This window comes from Andrena cerasifolii, chromosome 6 (genome assembly GCF_050908995.1).
Source record: "Andrena cerasifolii isolate SP2316 chromosome 6, iyAndCera1_principal, whole genome shotgun sequence".
In the NCBI taxonomy this organism is placed as follows: Eukaryota; Metazoa; Arthropoda; class Insecta; order Hymenoptera; family Andrenidae; genus Andrena; species Andrena cerasifolii.
Window position 1 is genome coordinate 12,846,261 of NC_135123.1, and position 18,910 is coordinate 12,865,170.

The following is an 18,910-nucleotide window of genomic DNA, read 5'->3' on the forward strand; positions in this document are numbered from 1 at the left end:
GCAGCTGCGATGGAAATTAATTTAAAGCCCTCAAGGTCCTACCGACATTCTAACCCTCCATCGTTTCGACATGACCGACCATCAACCCCCTGATTTTCTCGCTCGAGTTTCCTGCGCTTGGGACCAGCAACGCGTAAAATTGGCTGGCTTCTTGCACGGAGGATTCTCGAGAAAAATTAGAGCTCATTAAGACTGAAGGGTCGAATACTTCTTAGGAGAAATCTGATACACTGCTGGGTAATTGCCTAAGGTCGTATAAGTACAGTTGTAGACGTCGTGAATTATGGCTGGCGGAGTTAATTTTGGAACTTCTGACGATGCATAGTGTTTTCTAGCTGTAGCACCGGAAGATATTGGTAGATAGAGAGACGAAAGATGAGAGGAGAATCTTCAGAGGAAATGATCGTGTGTAGATGATTCTCGATGGTGGAGACGCGGGGCGTAGAAGAATTGTGGTTTTATTGCCGTGAGCTCGAGATTAGAGGAAAACAAGTGTCCCAGAAGGATATTTAATACCGTATTCAGTCGGCCGGGTAATGCAGGCATTATTTAAATCAGGAACGTTATTGGGAATTAGTCTTGAAAGTGCGAGGGAGGTTTCTCGTGGGAGTACGAAACAGAGAACGCGTGGAGGTCCCTTCTTGCACGCAAAAAAGCTGGAAACAGATGAGATTTCCTTTCATTCCCTCCTTCAATTTTAATATAAATTAAATTCCTTCTACGCCCCTGCACGCGGTATTATTTTCATTTTATATAATCACCTTCATTTCCCATCAGACTGGGAGTCAGTGTAAATAAAATTCAGTAATTGCTCACTTAAATCTGGAAATTTATCAACGAACAAGAATAAAATACAAAATTGTATTAACGTTCGTGAATATCCTGCTACGCATCGAGCTCCAAAACAAGTATCCAAATAAAATCGTCAATTAAATCGTGCATCACACTACGTCCAAACGCGATACGGGTTAAATACTTATCAATTGTAACGATCGTCGAGTTTTCACGGAATATACTCCGCAGCAGTGCTAAATAAACGATGTAAACATTTCGAGAGAAACGGGCGATAGTTTCTCCCACTTGGAACACGCGAAGTGGAACTTTGGCAAGGGATTAGGCCCAATAAATCGCGAATAAGAGGACAAAGGCGGAAATGCTGGTGCAGCCAAGGAGAGCATAGACGTGTAATGGGATTTGTGGTTCCTTTGGTCAGCCGGTGGCCACATACCGACCGACACACAGAGACAAGGGCCGAGTCTCCCTGAACCGCAGCAATGTACGGTCTTTCATTTCTCCTGGCAATAGATGCGTGTAATTACTTTGGGAATAGTAATTCCCGCTTCAAACATTACGCGGACGTTCCAAATGCGCACTCCCTTTTGAGAGAGAAATCATTTCCGCCAACCTTTTAACTCGATTAGTGACGAGAGAGCAGAGATTAGAAGACTCCTGCGTTAACGAGGACAGCTCGAGGCTTCGCAGTAGAACAGGAGCGTTATTGGTCAGACGACGAGGTTTCCATTCAGACTGTCAGCTTTCAGACTAATATACTACGAGAGAAGGTACAGAGGGGAAAAAATACTTCCTGTCTAACAGCGTGTACTTCTGTCCCAAATGAGCTCTGTTTATGGCTGTATCGACCACGCCTGACACGATACTGGTGTGTTCCACTCAAAGCTGTGCCAGCAGCTCTTAAGAGAACTTGGAGAAAACTAGCCAAGTGGCTCGCTTACTGGCTGTTGACTGAGCTTCCAACAACGTCTTGACAGCGGCAGAAGTGCGCCACGGTTATAGAATCAACATCCAATCGATAGGACCGAAAGATTGCTTCGCAGATTGCCGACGTTCCTCGAGGGAAATTGTTTCCAACGCACCCGTTCCCTCCTGCACTCATCGAAGGCGATGAATACCAATTCCTCGTCGATTTTCGGCCACAATTTTTCGCAGCGCGGTTGATCGGCCTTCTAAATAACCATCCCGCAACGTATCCACGCGTCGCGTCAGTGGATGATTAATCCAACGAGATCTCGATTGCGATTCAATTTCTGTTTGAAGCTCGTCCGCTGGCGTTTGTCGTTCGGATTACTCGGCCCAGCGGCGCGATTTACTTTGTTCGCGTTTTGAAATCACCGTGCCACTTAATAACGGTCCATTAAAATTGCCATTCGAATCGGTGGATTCATTTGTTATCGCAGCTGACTGACGCCCCTTTGCTCTCGGATGAATTCAGTTAATAAATACATCGCTTTATTCGGTCGAGTTTCATTATCCAGTCTGCCTTTCTTGCCGAGCTGGAGGAATGATTGCAGCTCGTTTTCGTCGATCCCTCGTCAGCTTACAATGGAAATATAATTACACTTCGCTATCGACTTACTCAGACGGGCTATAAAATTCCTCCGAGTGAAGCGATCGAAAGCCTTCTAAACTTCGGACAAGCAATGTTCGAAGTGTATAAGAAAAGCTTCCCGATTCTGCGCGAAAGTAGCCCGACAAGAATAGAAACTTCACCAGAGGTTTTGTTGACGTTAAATTCACTTTAAATGGTGAATTCGAATTCGATCAGGTGGAATTCAAGAAGTCGACGTGGGACGGACTAAGCGCGAGCTATTCTTTGCGTCGAGTTTGGCGAAAGTAATGGCCGATTAATCGAGCGTGAGAGTATTCCGCCAGTATCGACGTCGAAACGGCAAAACACGTCCATTATCGAATGCTGTATGACGAGAGTAGGGGAGACCGGGGCTAAAAGTTCCGGGGGTAAGTTGTTCCGACGGCTCTATCTTCAAAATAAAAAGAGCGTTGTACTTTAAATTATTTTTTCCGTGTGAGTTGATCACGCCACTCTGTCCCCCACTTTAATAGCGTCCGCGACAGCGAATTGTGTGGTTGTAAGCAAGGACCTATTAGTCGCGTACCAGATAAGTAAAAATTTTTCTATCATTACTTTTTGGTCTATTTCAATTATTTAACGTAGATATTATAGATTGAATCGTTCTTATGGATCAAATGACATTTAAGAACATGGTGTAATAGTGTTTATCGTTTGAATACATGTATAAGCAGAATAATCTTTGAAATTGCTACATGTGTCGGTAGGGGCTAGTTGTTACCGTGACTTGGGGCACGTTGGTACCGTAAAAACTTGCCCCGCCGCAAATAGGTCTGTGAAGATAGCACCCCCAAATTCGATTTTTTAAAAAAACTCAACGGCATTTGTTTGTCCTTCGTTTGCCCACGTTTGCCCATAAAAATTTTTTTTTTGCCCACCCTACAAAAAAAGTTATGAATAAAATAAAAAATTTGTCTTCATCACCCACGATGAATGCATTTCAATTTTTTAAAAGAAGGATACGAATATACCCGACCTGGCCACGTTTGCCCACTCTCAGATTTCATTTGCCCACCCTCCAGAATTTAAATAAAAAATAAAAACCTCGAAAAGAAGGGTACAGGTGAAGCGATCGCGTTAAAGTTCGATTTTTCTAGAAAATATTATCAAAATCGTTCTTTCAACGATGCAGTCCGTTAGTTTAGATGTAGAAGAGATTTGCCCATGCATTAATTTCGTATGCCCACCCTCTAGAATCGAATTATTAATAAAGATAGTCAAGAAGTGCGGTGCCCGTTGAAGCGATCGCGTTAAAGTTCGATTTTTCTGGAAAATAATATCAAAATCGTTCTTTCAACGATGCAGTCCGTTAGTTTAGATATAGAAGAGATTTGCCCATGCATTAATTTCGTATGCCCACCCTCCAGAATCGAATTATTAATAAAGATAGTCAAGAAGTGCGGTGCCCGTTGAAGCGATCGCGTTAAAGTTCGATTTTTCTGGAAAATAATATCAAAATCGTTCTTTCAACGATGCAGTCCGTTAGTTTAGATATAGAAGAGATTTGCCCATGCATTAATTTCGTATGTCCACCCTCCAGAATCGAATTATTAACAAAGATAGCCAAGAAGTGCGTCGTTGGAAATAATTCGAGAGTATCGCCAGACATCTGTTTACGTTTCGGCAGTGGCACTCGGCGCTGCTACCCTTTAGGGTATCAACACTGCGTGTCGTCATCGAACGTGCCGAAACGTAAACAGATGTCTGCGATACCCTCGAATTCCTTCCAACGACGCACGAAAGTCAGTCGGTCTACAGAGTTCGGACGCAACTCTTGCAAGACCGTGCATTCATTTACGGTTCGTGAAGTAACTGTGAGATTATATTATTTTCCGTTGTGCGATATCATTGCGGTGATTAGTGAAAAATGACTAGAAAACCACTCTGGTGTTATTCTGCACATGCTGCAGATGTGTGAAAAGTGTGAAGTGTTCGATGAGCGATACAAATTGAAGTGTCGTTCGAATAAAGTGAGAAAGAAGTGTGTGCAACATTTTTTGGATAACATGTCACCAAACACCTTCAACCTTTACGGTAAGTACAATTGATTTTGATAATTCATTCGGGAAAAAACGAACGGAAAGGTATTCGGTTCAACGGGTACCGCACTTCTTGGCTATCTTTATTAATAATTCGATTCTGAAGGGTGGGCATACGAAATTAATGCATGGGCAAATCTCTTCTACATCTAAACTAACGGACTGCACCGTTGAAAGAACGATTTTGATAATATTTTCGAGAATAATCGAACTTTAACGCGATCGCTTCATCTATACCCATGTTTTCGCTGTTTTTATTTTTTATTTAAATTCTGGAGGGTGGGCAAATGAAATCTGAGAGTGGGCAAGCGTGGCCAGATCGGGTATATTCGTATCCTTCTTTTAAAAAATTGAAATGAATTCATCGTGAGTGATGAAGACAAATTTTTTATTTTGTTCATAACTTTTTTTGGAGGGTGGGCAAAAAAAAATTTTTTATGGGCAAACGATGGACAAACGAATGCCGTTGAGTTTTTCCAAAAATTCGAATTTGGGGGTGCTATCGTCACAGACCTACCGCAAATGTATAAATTGTTTCCGCTGTGCTTTAAGATGCGAACATATGAATGAAAGGCGGAAAGGGACACGACTTCGATCGAAGTTATGCGTAAAGATTAATAAAAACTGTCGCTTTTGGTTTTCTTTTAAAGATAATACATTTTTGTTGGTCCGAACCTTCATAAATAACCATTATTATTAAAATTCTGCTTTATTTCATGAGAAGGCAACTCTTATATCATAGTAACAACTTACCCCAATGCGATAACAACTTGCCCCATATAGGGGTAAGAAGTTCCGCTTCGATCAGCCACAAATAAATTACTTTCTATGGGAAACCTATTACAATATATTAAACACAAGCTTAAAATCAGAAGATATAATAAATTTAACAAGAAATTAGTCAATAGTGAAGAGAATAACTACATTATTTTCCAATCATTTTTTATGTTTTATCGAAATCGGAACTTTTAGCCCCGGCCTCCCCTAGTTTTTCTCTCTGCTCGAGCGACTGTGTTTATAGGAGAAAAATTGCGATACATCCTGTTTGCAGAGGAGAAAAGAGATTCCAGCGTCAGAGGGTGAGTCTCGCGATACTATCGGCGAATTTATCGACTGGTCAAAGTCCTGGTTATTCAGCATTCGTGCTTTTTCATCCCTTTACGGCCTGAATAAGATCGGATACCCGTAGAGTTGAAATTGAAATTATACGAAAGCTGCGTTAAAATGCGACGGGGGTGTACTTTGACGCTGAAATATAATATTTGAGAAAGGGCAGACCTTCGCTGGCTACCTTTTCGAAAATTCCCACAGCCCTCGGTAAAGTGACTGGAATCGCGATGCATGGGAAAGTTTAAAGTATTACCAGCTTTGAACTATTTAAGTGGGCTTAATTATATCGCCGTACGATTCCGTGCAATTAAAATTTCTATCGGGCACCAGCTGTAACGGGCAACTGGTGGCCGTTTGTAAGCCCGGATACAATTTAATCCTTCGACAAACGAGTGGATGTATCGCGGTGTTTCATTGTGTCGCATGCGACGGCCAACAAATTGCGCAGAAAGATATAGGATAGCGGGCTTCCACCCGAATCCGCACATCTTCAATTTCCAACGCGTCTCCCTTCGACCGTGGAACAATGGAGCGGTCGAGTTCAATCGCTTCCCCTGACAATTTGTCCGCGGAACGTCAGTTTCCCCATCGCCCACAATATATTCCCGCCTACTTCCCCAAAGTATTTCGCCCAAGAAATATTCCAAATCCTCGACAAGCATCCCGAAACCCAGAAACCTGAGAACCGGCGAAAAAGCCCGAATATCCGTTCCACTCAAGACGAGATCTAGACCCTTCGGAGATTCCCCTTTTCAAATCGCAAAGCCCGCCAAGGAACTAAGTCTTCGGAGAGCAATTACTTCGAGGGATGCAGAGTCCAGAGGCCCCAGCATCCAGCTCGCTAAATTGTAGGAAGTTCGACGCCTCGTTATCTGGAAAAGTGTCGACGAAACTAGCTGCGACAAAAGGAAAGGAAACTTTCTTGGAACTCGGCGTGGGCGGTGTGCTCGCGTCGCTGGGCGATCACGAGCGGCGAAATCGATGAACGACGAGCCAGAACGGAAGTCAATCGCGGCGGACGACGCCAGCTTGATAATCGAATTCCAATTTAATCTTTCGCCTGTGGCGGTCGAGTCGGCGCGCGTCCTCCAATAAACTCCGCGGATACTGCCGCTTTTCGGGCTCGTCGGCCGCGGCCGATTTTAATCGTCCGCTGGAACGTATATCTCGGGTGAACCTCAAACGTTGAGCGCGGTTATTAAAATTGGTCAGACGCGCGCGGTCGGCCAGCGGGCACCGCCTCGCTTCTGTCCCTCAATCGACGCGGCATTAACCGCATGGAGCGACTGGATCCATCTAGCCAGCCAGAAATTCAACAGAGATGTCCGGAGAAAGCGTTGCGTCGCGACGTTTTATTTGTAGCACGAAGCTCGTTACGCGGCAGGAAGGGACGTCGGTCTAGCTCGTAATTGACAGGGCGTTGTTCTTGCCAAGCTGGCCCTTGTCGACAGACTCAGCTTCCTCGACGTTGCGCAATCTTGGAGGATTGCTGGTACAGGTTTTCATGGGACTCTTGACTTATTGGGTTTGTGAAGTCGGATGTCAGATTAATTGCTGGAGGCAGGATGTTGCCTTGCGAGAGGGATTCAAGCTCAGAGAATGCGAATTTAGTGCGTTTAGGAAGAGTATCGTAGGATTGATAGGTAGGTGTAAGCAAGGGATTCGGTAGAATTGCATTTACAGCTGGCGTACTCGTCGCTGGAAAAATTCCAGTGGTACGTTCGCGCTATAGTCAGACGCCCTGGCGATACCATTAATTCGTTACGCGGTGGGACGTAGAAATGGCGATGAAAATGTCCTGACACCGGCAGGACTCGTTCCCCCGTGGATAGGGAGCGGCATTCCGTGGGAGATTTCGACTGTGCACACGCTGAAATTCAACGACAGGCGGAACACTGACAAATTGCGCGAGGTATTTGACGCGCAGACATTGAACCATGAATTTTGGGCGCTGGACGGGGGAAGCTGCAGTTGATTGCGGTTTAGAGATTCATTCTCCTATTAAGCTCCTCTCGTCGCTGCGGGAGCTTCTATCTTCTCCAAGAAAAATCGAGATTTGAAGGGATGCACGGTGCGCAGTGGAAAAAAAGTTGCAAAAAGCCAGTCGCTTCGTTCGCGGCGATTATTAACCAGCAAGAACTGCGCGCCGGGTATTGTCAGCAATAACGCAGAACGTCGCCGCGTCAATTTGCAGTAAATCATCTCTAATTAAACGACACAGCGACGTTGGTAATTAACAGAGCTGGCCATGAATACCCGTTAACGTTGACTTTGGCAAAGCTCCCCCTCGCACCTCGTGTCCTTTGGCCCTTTCGATATGGAAACTACCTGGTAAAAGTAGTAAGGAACCACAAGCACGAATCTGAGTCTGTTTGACTAAAGAAAAGTGATTCGCAGCTTCGCGGGTCATTCGACCGTAATGAAATTACCTTAATGAACATTATTCCAACGGACCCCTGTTAAATGCAGAAGAAACTGTGAAATTCAAGAAGGTCCTCAATACAAAGTGCTCCTCCACTGCTTTCTCCTCTCTTCGAACCCTTCCAGCATCGTTAACGTCTCGAATTACGATTCAAGCAAGAGTAAAGAACACTGTGACGAAACCGGCTTTTCTAAAGACACTTCGACTTCCGCTAATGCATCCCGCACCACCGAAAAGTGAACCGAAGCGTAGAAAACTGTCTTCTCGAGCCACGGATAATATTCACCCTCGATTTCATTCGAAACTTCTCGCGGGCTTCGAGCAAAAAACCGCTAGAATCGAAGCTCCAAAGTGCGCTGCCGGAGCGTTCCAAACTGTCGAAGGATGGAACCAGTACGCGCCCTTAAATTCTCCATGGCATAATTAATCTGGAACTCAATCAAAGTTCCGAATAAGAGGCTAGCCTGGGGTAAGAAGGTGATCGATTATCGAAATAACGCGATTCAGGGTGGCCTCTCGACGCGTAAGGAAACTCCTTCCAGTCCTCCCGAAAGCGTATTTCACGCACGAGTTCGGGGCTAGAGGAGGACGGCAGGGGGAGGATTTTCGGCTGGGCGGGTTTGGGTGGGTACCGACGCGGAGGAAAAGTTCGAGTTGGACCAGTAGTGGGATCGATAGTTCTGTCATAAGCCGGCACGAGCAACAAAACCGCACGCGTCAGCCTCAAACGGTTGCGGTTCGTGATAACGATTCAATTTTTCCCGGGCGAGAATCTTAGCCGCCCCTATTATTCCAGCGGGAAGTTATTCCCCTCCAGACCTTCCTGCTAGCCTCAGGGATCGTCCCAAAAAATTGTATAACCTCCCGCGGCCCGATTCCACTGGGTGTGGCTCATGGAAATGATCTCCGCGATGCTTTCTTCGACGATTCAGTCTTCCCTCCTCTCCCTCAAGCAACCTGGCGCTGCGGTACCGAGTGATTCAACTGGAAGTTAAATTTTCATTTGGTAGGGAGGAATGATGCATTATCGGTAATACCCGACGTGTCAAAACATCCTGCTACACTCTTTCGCGGAATCCAATTAGTGCCCCTATAAACTACCCCGCTCCAGCTCCCTCCTTCGAGTGGTCCCAGTTTAAGCTTGCAGTTTGTAAAAACACAGAGCAATCTGTTACGTCACGCGCTGCAACTTTGCATAATAAAGATTCCGAGGCAGCCCACGTCGGGAGGAACGACCCCGGGAACGGGATGCAAAGAGAATTGGACGTACGGTTATCATTCTGTCGCTGCGCGTCGCTCCGCGGGGTCTACTTGGAGATCGGACGTGAGATACATAAACGTCTTCCAGCCCTTCCGCCGGGGTGTTACATTCAGGCGGCCGTCATTAACGCGACGCAATACGGTGTGGCATTAATTTACGTATCGCGGTAACGATCCCGCGGCCCGAAAATCAACGCTGAATACATTACCGCCGCGGTGCCCCCGCGATCAAAATTACACGGGCGAGCGCGCGGGCGTGCGCAATATTGACTCCCGCGGTAACAATGCGACGTTCGATAAAATCTATCGCGATCGACGTTTTGCATTAACGCCGCTTTAGCCGCGAAACGAAGATGAGGGGGCTTGGCACGAGGCGTTTTATTCGCGATTATTTGTGCGGCAAACCGGTCCAGCCGCAGGTAAATGTACACAGGGTGCTTCGTTCTGAATTCATGGGATTAGAAAGGGAAACGGGTGAGGTGGATATCGAATGATGTAGAGAGTATCATTCAGGGTGTGCCAAATAAAAAGTTAAAATACAAGATTATTAAAAGACGTAATATTCCATGAGTTTCTAATTTTAATAAAATTGAAGCCAACACTATAGAACGAAATAGAGGTGCTTCTACACGATGAGCTTTAATTAACCACAATCTTCATTTATTTCAGACGAAACTGTGTGCTTTGCTATTCTTCGATCTTTTCGTCCCTTTTAGAATAAAAGTACAACCCCTCGAATGTTTGAATTCCAACACCCACGCAGGAGTAACGCTGACTGTACTCTGCCCTATCGTCCCTCGAATAGGTTCAGTGACGCTCACATAAGCTCCATGTTTCCGCCATAAAATTAATGAAATCCGCGCGCACAGTGCCGTCTGATAATTCCATGTCAACGGAGCCAGATTCGCCGCGATCCCGCCATCAGCAAATTGAAAAGAACAAAGGAGCTGGGCCAGATTTTCCACCGAGGTCCATTGCCCTGGAGAAATTGCCGCGCAGAGGAACGACAATGAAAGGGAGAGGCTCTCTTTCGAGGCGAGAGATAACGCGAGCAGGGAACAGCACCGTAAAGCTGAGAGCAGCCGCGCGATTGCGAAGCATGCACGGGGCAATTTGCAAAACGGCCCAGCGCCGGTTCCGTTCGCTCTCCCCGAACGGGCGAAAATGAATTCCTCGTTCACCGAGATCGTTCCCATCCCGTGCCATTTTTTCCACCGCTTCCCGACGAGACGGAAGCGCGTCGATCCTCGATGGAACGACGCGCACGCTCGCGTCCAGCTTCTGGAACAATGCCACTAGATAATAAGATAACGAGCGCGCCGGGGAAGATGCGGCGGAGACGCGAGGGCGAGGGAAGCTTACCAGGGAACGAGGAAAGGACCGGTCTCTGTTCTCTCCGTGGAACTCCAGGCAGTGATAACAAACTTACGCGGTTGCTTTTCCTGCGCAGCCGAGATTTCACGGCTGGCATTGTATCGGTCCGTTTCACCGCGGAAATATCATTATTTCGAGCGGACGTGGTCAACTTTTGATGGGCATAGTTTGTCGAAGACATCCAGTGAACGAACAGCTCTCGTTTCTGTGGCTTTCGATGCTCTTGAGTCTGCTTAGCGCCTTCTGGCAGCATCGCGGATGCTTCGTGTTGGGGGTGGATTGATGTGGGTTGGTTGTGACGAGCTTTCAGGGGTGAATAGTAATTCAGTGGCTTTGGCTATTCTGCTGGAATACCAGGTTACTATTCTCATCGCAAATTGTAGCTATGCGTCTTCTATCACTGCTACAATGTCATGTAATCGACGGTACTTTGCTGGTCTGCAGCAGAAGCTAGTAGTAAGGTACGACGATAAGTCAGCCGCGATAGCAATTGTGAGGATATTCTTAATTTTGGGAGGAACGAAGAGGTGAGAATGGATTGGGGAATATCTGGATAAATAGTAAACAACTAAACTGTCGAAGTTCGCACATAAAGTTTATCCATGGGAGCAGGAATCGTCGTGGACTAGTATTCTGACGCATTCTGACGCATTCTGATGCAGATAGGAAGCATCGAGCTCGTTCTCACGCTAATACGAAAGCAATTCCGATCATTATCGGCAATTTTTGCCCGATGCGAGGGGCCGTTAGCTCGATAACGGTGTTCCACCGCCGTTTCCAGCCTAGCCGCCCATTATTGGGGGAGGTTTAACAATCCGCGGGAGTAGAATGCACACGTCCGTGCGTGGTGAAATCGAAAATTGAAGCCGCGAGATTAACATGGTAGTCCGTTCTCGCGACGGCCCGGACATTTTCGGCCTGAATTGATCTCTTAATTCACTGGAGAACAAAGTTCTCCCATTTACCCGCATCGAGGAAAAGTCACGGGGGATTGAAATAAAGTTACGCGCGGCCTCGTTAAAATCTAAGGGAGAGGAAAAAAAAAAATACAACATTTTTCGCGCAGATTAGTGGGCGGACCGCTAATGAAATTTCTGGCTTATGGCCCCGTTGAATTTTTCCTCCCATTAAAAAGAAATTCTCGAGGGGCACGGACTCCCGCGCGATAGCTTAATTACGGGGCGCTTTTTTAATCGACCGAAACGAGGGGTTGAAATTTTTCGCGAATTCTAAGCGGCCGGTTGCGGTTCTCACGTGGAATTTTGCATAGCGCTCGGCGTAATTGGAGAATCAGCCATTGAAACGAGTCTATCCGGTGGTCTGGGTTAGTTGAAAAGTTTCAGGATAGCTCCTTTCCCATCCTTGATATTTATTATACCGAATTCTCCATAAACCCCTATCGACACTGTGCTAGCGTTTCTGCGAGCAATTTCTCACCCTTTTTTTACAGGGGTCCTGAGATCATAGAGATAGCAGCATTCACGATCCACCGCGAATACTGTTATTACCGTCATTCTTCTTCCTCAGAGCACCTTTTTCGCAGGAAATGGCTACAGTTCCGCGAACTGTTCACGAAGAGAAACAACCAACCTAATTCCGGAAGCGCGAAATTTAATGCAACGGACGACAGCGGGGAGTGTACTCCTCCCTTTTTTCTTTTTAACAGATCTCCTCCCCGAGAAATTACGCGCTTCCTTTCGCCAGCTGATTCCGTTAAATTTAACAATTCGACGCGCCGGAATACAGGTACAATGTGCACACGGCGGAGAGCCGAATTTAAATTCACATTTCACTTCGCATCGCGAGAATTTTGGGGCTCCGCGTGTAGGTATTATTTCGAAAGACAATGCCCCGGACAGTTTGTCACCTTGCTTCGGCGACGTGACTAGAGAAACTGTTCCCTGGAAAAATATTCGAGGCTCCGCGGTGCCGCCAACAAGAGTATTATCTCGAGGGCTCTCGGCGATGCACCGTGTAACAGGTTCTCGATCACACTCTCATCGTAACGGGCTAAAAAATGATGGAAGATAATGGATAACAGGGTTGCCTCCTAATTCAACTCGTCGCCTCGCCTGAGCCGAACTGGGGGCATTATTCAATTAGTCGAGCGAGTGTGTCGATTACGCGAGCTTCGTAATAATTCTGCACCCTCTTATGAGTGACGGAAATAAGGGTCGACGTAACGAGCTTCGTCGACATCGACGATTCAAATGGGAGGGTAATGAAATCGCCGCGGGACGCGAGCACGAGAGATTAAGTCCAGCTAATTAAATGAAAATGTACGTGCGATTAATTTAAATCCATGTTTTTTTTTCCCAATCCCTTTCCAGTAGCCCTGCTCGGACCGAGGTCAATGTTGTTTTTCGTCGGTCCGCTCGTGCCGAATTGACGCCGCGGAAATTCGGATCGATTCCGGGGAAGCGGAATTCTGTTTTGACGCGCACCTAAGTACGAATCGTCGGTGGTCCGATTTAGGAACTGCGTCGTCGATTCCCGTGCTCCAATTCGCGTTCAAGCCCGCTTAGTTTGCGAACGAAATTATGCTCGCCGATAATTCCAGGCGACGCGACGCGTCGTTTCCGGGCTCATCGATGCGCGGTAACGCGACTGGCATCGTTAGTCCGTCATTCCCTAGAAATGCTCGCGTAAACAATAATTATTAAACGACGCTCGGAACGTTTAAAGTCTGGCGAACGCCCCGGATGGATCTTGAATGCTTGGACAGCGATGCGAAGTATCTCGAGCACTTGCAACGTTTGCATAACTTGCGCCGCAAATTGCAATTTGACGCGTCAGGGACGACGAACCGAAACAACCGTCCCTCGGCTCTGCACCGTCCAATCACCGATCCACAACGACCTGTCGCCCTTTGAAGTCGAAGATAATTTGCGAAATTGAATGGTAATTGCGCGGACGGGCGATACAGGAGAGCAAACGAGGTATCACTTGCATCCAATCACTGTGAATGACTGACGACCTGACAAATAACGATCGAATCACGCCTCTAAGCTTCGCGCTGCTCCTGAGGTCCACGTGATCTGTCGCACAGTAATCGTTGGAAGTAAATGGAGTCTTTAAGGTGTCGTTGCAACGGGATCAACTTTACGATGCGTTTGGTCGAGTGTAATTAAGCTGGGGAAAGGTACTGAACGGGGAAGAGGATTTTGGAGATGCAACTGACAAGGGAAGATCCCGAACCCGAAAATTCAAAAAAATTCTGAAACTTTGTGAATATATAGGGGATTTTCTCCTGATTGCAATCCAATTTTCGTTTGCTGCACAAATTCAATATAAGCGGGTGGAATTAACCCCTGGAAATTCAGCTATTTTTTTATTTTATTTTGTAACTCGCAATCTGTAAGAGGTAGGAAAAAAGTTTCAAGACAAAAGTTACTTCTTTTAATTAGATCTATCATTTGGTGAAAAAATTATTTTACAGTCCACGAGTTATAACGCGAAATCGGAAATTAACCGGATTTTCAGCGGTCAAGTACACCCCCTTAGAGTGAATTTGGGCAAGAAACAAAAATTGCGTTGTAACGAGGAGGAAATTCCCTAGGTATTCGCGAAGTTTCAGAGTTTCTCGAATTTCCGGGTTCGGGATGTTTCCTCGTGAGCTGTCTGGAGACTAACTTACAAGCGTAATTCGTGGCACCATTGACACCGGTCGCAGACAAAATCCTCCACAAACTCATCGACACTCGGACACATTCTTCAGCGGGTTTTCCATCTTTTATTCAAAGAATTCATAGAAGATAGGCAAGAGGAATGGCCGACATTCTCGGCGGGCGTGTTTGCGAGCGTGCACAGCGATAAGTCACGCTTGAATTTGCAATAGCGGCCACGCCATAGCGTCTGCGCCATAACATCCCCCCCTGAGGTACGCAAATTTTGGCAGCCACGAGGCCGTAAACCCGTCTTACACTTCCTGAGGACGATAACGACCGTCAGAGACGTAAAATTCAACGAAGGGCCCTGACACGCCGACGGGGATTCGATGGCTCGACTGTCGCGAGCTGCGCGGGTCCCCAGGTAGGAACAAATAAATAAATTTCCAACGAGCCGGGGATTGGGCGATCGCCAGAGACAGGCCACCGATATTCCGGGATTTATGGGACCGGGAAATTTTCCAATTCGATTTCAAACGCGCCGGGGAATTTCGGCAATTCCTCGCGCACCTATACACCGCGAAGCTCGCGAGGGCGCTTGAGGAACATCCGACGAAAGGGTCTCCGATATCGAATCCCCATCGTGGGCGCCTGAAAATTTTTACCTCGGCCGAATTTTCAGTACTAGCCGCGCGAGGTTGACGGGGGAAGCATTCTACGATTTTAAATCGACGGAGGCCATCAAACTCGATGGGATTCATGGAAACCTGCATCGGAACAGTCCCCCGAGATACCCAGGAACATTTCAGGAAAGACGAAAGTACAAAGAGCTGCCTGGCAAGTTGTAAATAGTACTGTGTCCGGGCAGAGAGTCTCGAGACACTCTCGAACGACGTCTCTCCGGGAAGGAATGTAACGCCGAGATCCGCGCGCTTCCGCTGTTCGACGCGCGATCGCGACAGCGGAAACAGCGCGTCTCGCTCCTATAAATACGCCTCTGTTTGCGTCGGGCTCGTAAAAACGAACGGGAGTCGCGTTTAAAAATAAACGCGCGAGGCTGTCGCGCGAAAGCAGCGATTTTCGAGACATTGTTCGGCGAGTAGGTCGACAGGAAGCGTTTCCTCGAGACCCGCGGGTCCCCCTTTGCCTTCGAATCGCTCGCGAAATCGATGCAAGAGTCGCTCGACCTAGCTACGCTTCCTTTCAAAGCCGCGCGACTCTTTGCCCCGGGTGTAATTGCCAGTTCTGCGATTGCCAATTACGAATATAATATCGCGGTGGGTTGCTGAAGCAGGAATGGCGGAACTGCGTGTTGTAAATCTGCCGGCGTTGTTGCTCGTCAGTTGCGTGACAAACGACTGTGAATCTGAACGTCATAGCAAGCACGGAACATGCCTCTGTTTTGAACGCATTGCTGGTGACGCATGGCCTGCGGAAATTAGTGACTTGTACTACTGATTTTTAGCCACAGAAGTGTAGCCACTTGTGTCCTTCGCGGCTCTTTCTGTAAGAAAGGTAAATATGTATCGTGATGTTTTCTATTGAAAAATCCACGTTTACTTCTCAGAACTGCCCTAGTATCCTTGGTATTGACAAAGAGACCGAGGGCTGCAGATCGTGCAACTACAAGTAACACCCAGGAATCTCGATTTACGTCGACGTCCAGTAATAAACTAATTCCCCGGATACTGAGGTCTTCCAGAAAGCCCGAAACCACGGGTTTCAGTCGTAAATCGAGTCGGGCAACCGTGAATCACAGTAATCCACGAGCCTGCGGAAGATACCGGGCCGCGATTTATCGGGTTTCTTCGACGCACGTCCGCGAGAAACTCTTGCCTCGATATTCGCCGCAGATTCGAAGACGCTCGCGTTTGCTAATTTCCGCGATTGCACGGCGAGGAAGTGGAGACGGGGGGGAGGGGGTTGCATTACCAGGCGACGATTTGATGCCTGAACGTGCTCGAGAGACTAGTCGATGCAAGGTAGAAAAGCGACGGGGACAGGCGCCGTTTGTTTGCCGAATGCATTCAGAGCGATCCCATTGAAGCGTCGTTGGTGCGCGTTTCGCTTTTTCCTGCTTCTCTGGAACAGGTGCTCCGGCGCTATTGTGACACAGGCTCGCCAACATTGCGGGAAGCCTCGTCGAGCGTCGCGAGCGTCAACAGAAGCGGAGGTTCGACGATGTCGCGGTCGAGCATCGACCCTTCACCCACGAAAAACAATGTCGACCACCATGGGACCACTCTTCAATTATTGTTACAGCTTCGTTGGCGTGCAGAACGGACGAACGAATGGCGAATGCTCAAGCCTCGCCATGTGATCGTCCAGCGAGAGCCAGAAGTCCTCTCGACCACTCTACATCGCGATTATTCGTGAAAAGCGTCACGTAGAATCTTGATAGAACTTTGTACCACTGAGCTTACCCGGAACACAGCTCGAACAGCGACTTAGCTTTCGCGAGAATCGACTGCACCTCGGTCATCCTCCCAAAAACACCATCCCCAAGGTGCACCGACCAAGTACAGTCCCTTAAACACACGATCTACGTTCGCAGATACCGCAGTCCCTTTACGTTCCCCGACAAAGCACACGAGCACCCTTCGTTTAGCGGTTCTATCCGAAGCGAAAGGTATCCAAGAGCCTGCAGCCTGTTCCGAGCCACGTCAATGGAGATGTTGGACAAGGAGGTCCAAAACAAGGAGGCTCGAAGTCTAAACGAGCGTCTGCACTTGCAGAGCTTTCAGCTGCTTTCAACTGCGAAACTCTCGCGTGCATCCGGTTTCCCTAAGACACCTTCTACCTCCAAAGACTCTGGAAAACTGCCAGCGAGCTTTTAACTGCGCGGACGAGCGTCCTGGACGACGGGGCCTAACCGCGGCTCTGCCTTTGCAAAAGCTTCGGCTTACGTTCCTCCGTGAGTTGCTGAGAAAAAACCGCCGTCAGAGCTCGAAAGTATCCCTTACCTCAGACGAGGCGACGAGAACGCAGTACACCGGAAGGACGGGGATGCCGGACGATCCTGGCTACCTCGAGGGAAGCTCGCCCGGGCGGCATGGCTCCCGCCTCTTCGGCCCTGTGATCCACCCGGCTGCTGCCCGGCGGGGTGCCCTGTTCCTGCTGTTCGTTCCTTTCGCGCTGCTCGCTCGCTGGCCACCGGCAGGACTGCACGGGTCGGGAAGCTGCGGTCCGAGGGTTCACGATCCACGTCAAGTGTCACGACGCGTAGGCGAGAAGCGCGGATCTCGCGGCCGCGGGAGGAGGTCCTCGACGGCAGGACCTCACCGAGCGTCACGACGCGTCACGGCGACACTCATATCCTGGTTCCTCGCGGTCTACGTGCCACACTGTCTCTTTCTCTTCCTCTTCCTCTTTCTCTAGCTCTCTGTGGCTGTGCGGCGTGGCAGGAGAAGGGACGAGCCGTCGTCGGTCGAAGCCACAGACACGAAGGGAACGGTCGCGGGATGTTGACCGACGTGGTGACGCGAGGAAGCGTGTGACACGATCGAAAGTAAAAAGGACGATCTCCGTGGATGATCGGCGACGACTGTCGAGCAGGACCAGAGGGAAAAGGGAACACAGAAAGCTAGGCACAGGACACGATGGCCCGGCCACTGCGCCGGCACTGAGGCTACGCCGCAGCCTCGCTTTCCTGCTACTCCCTCCTCTATCCCTTTCTTTCTCTCTCTCTCTCCCTCTCTCACTCTCTCTCACTCTCGCCCACCGCCTCGCCGGCCCTCCTTCTTCCTCTTCGTGGCACTCGAGTTCTATCTCGCTCTAACCGCCCCCTCTGTTGCACCCCTGGCTCTGTCCTCCGTCTCTTTCTCCCCCCAGCTCGGATCTCCTCTTCGCCGACGCAGTTTCCGTCCCTGTTCCGCCGTTTCCCTTGCTTTCTCGATGCTTCTTTCTTGATCAGGATAGGTGTCCGTGTTTTCGAACACGCGTCCCTCCACTCCTCGGCCGGCAATTCCTTCGTGGTCCACCCTGTTCCTCTCTCGCTCGCGTGCTGGTGCCGCTGCTCCCTCCTCGACACCCAGGGTGCTCCTGCTCCTGTTCGAGCACTTGTTTTCGTTCACCACCTTCCTCGTCTATCCTAGAGCATACCCTTTTTGGCTCGCGCGCCTCTCTTTCCATCCACGAACAACCCTGTACCCGTTTTTCTTGATCCTATCTCGCCACCCTTCCCCGTCGTCCTTTGCATGTTCTCGTTCAGGTGGTCCCAGTGTCCTTTTTCACATCTGTGGCTCCGTTTCGTCTATCTCTTTATATTCTTTCAGATTCTTTATCCTCCCTTTCCTTTCCTTTTCCTGGTTCGAATTTCATCTCTGCTTCACTCACCCCAAAGCCACCCCCCCCCCTCTCCTTCCGTCTCGCGTGCATTTTTCTCAGTCGAAGTTCACGTCTGCGGGAAGATTCAGGTCTCTCCGCTTCTCAGCGCGTTGCTCCGTCTCTACAGGATCCATCTTCTGTCTCGCTTGGTACTTCGCGCTACGATGTCTCGTCCCATGTCCCTTCTAAACTTTCCCCAACCGTCGACACCCCCGCGATCCTTCGTCCCCTTCGTTCTGTTATTGCTTGCTCTGCGAATCTTTTCCGCTACTTTCCTCGCTTAGTTCCTCCATCGGACTCCGCTTTTCTCTTCCTTTACTGGACCGTTGCTTCTCTTTAATATTATTTTCCTTTACGTTACTCGATTGCAGTCGAATCGACGTTC

The 18,910-nt window shown here is 48.4% G+C and overlaps 1 protein-coding gene across 1 annotated transcript in view; it reads right to left on the bottom strand.

Moving 5' to 3' along the window:
- LOC143370487 (A-type potassium channel modulatory protein DPP6) overlaps positions 1-17,792 on the bottom strand; it is an 89,827-nt gene extending 72,035 nt beyond the window's left edge. Inside the window, exon 1 of the mRNA XM_076815675.1 lies at positions 17,163-17,792. The gene's annotated coding sequence lies outside the window, so the exon portion shown is untranslated. The remainder of the gene's footprint in view (positions 1-17,162) is intronic.
- Between the last annotated feature and the right edge of the window lie 1,118 nt (positions 17,793-18,910).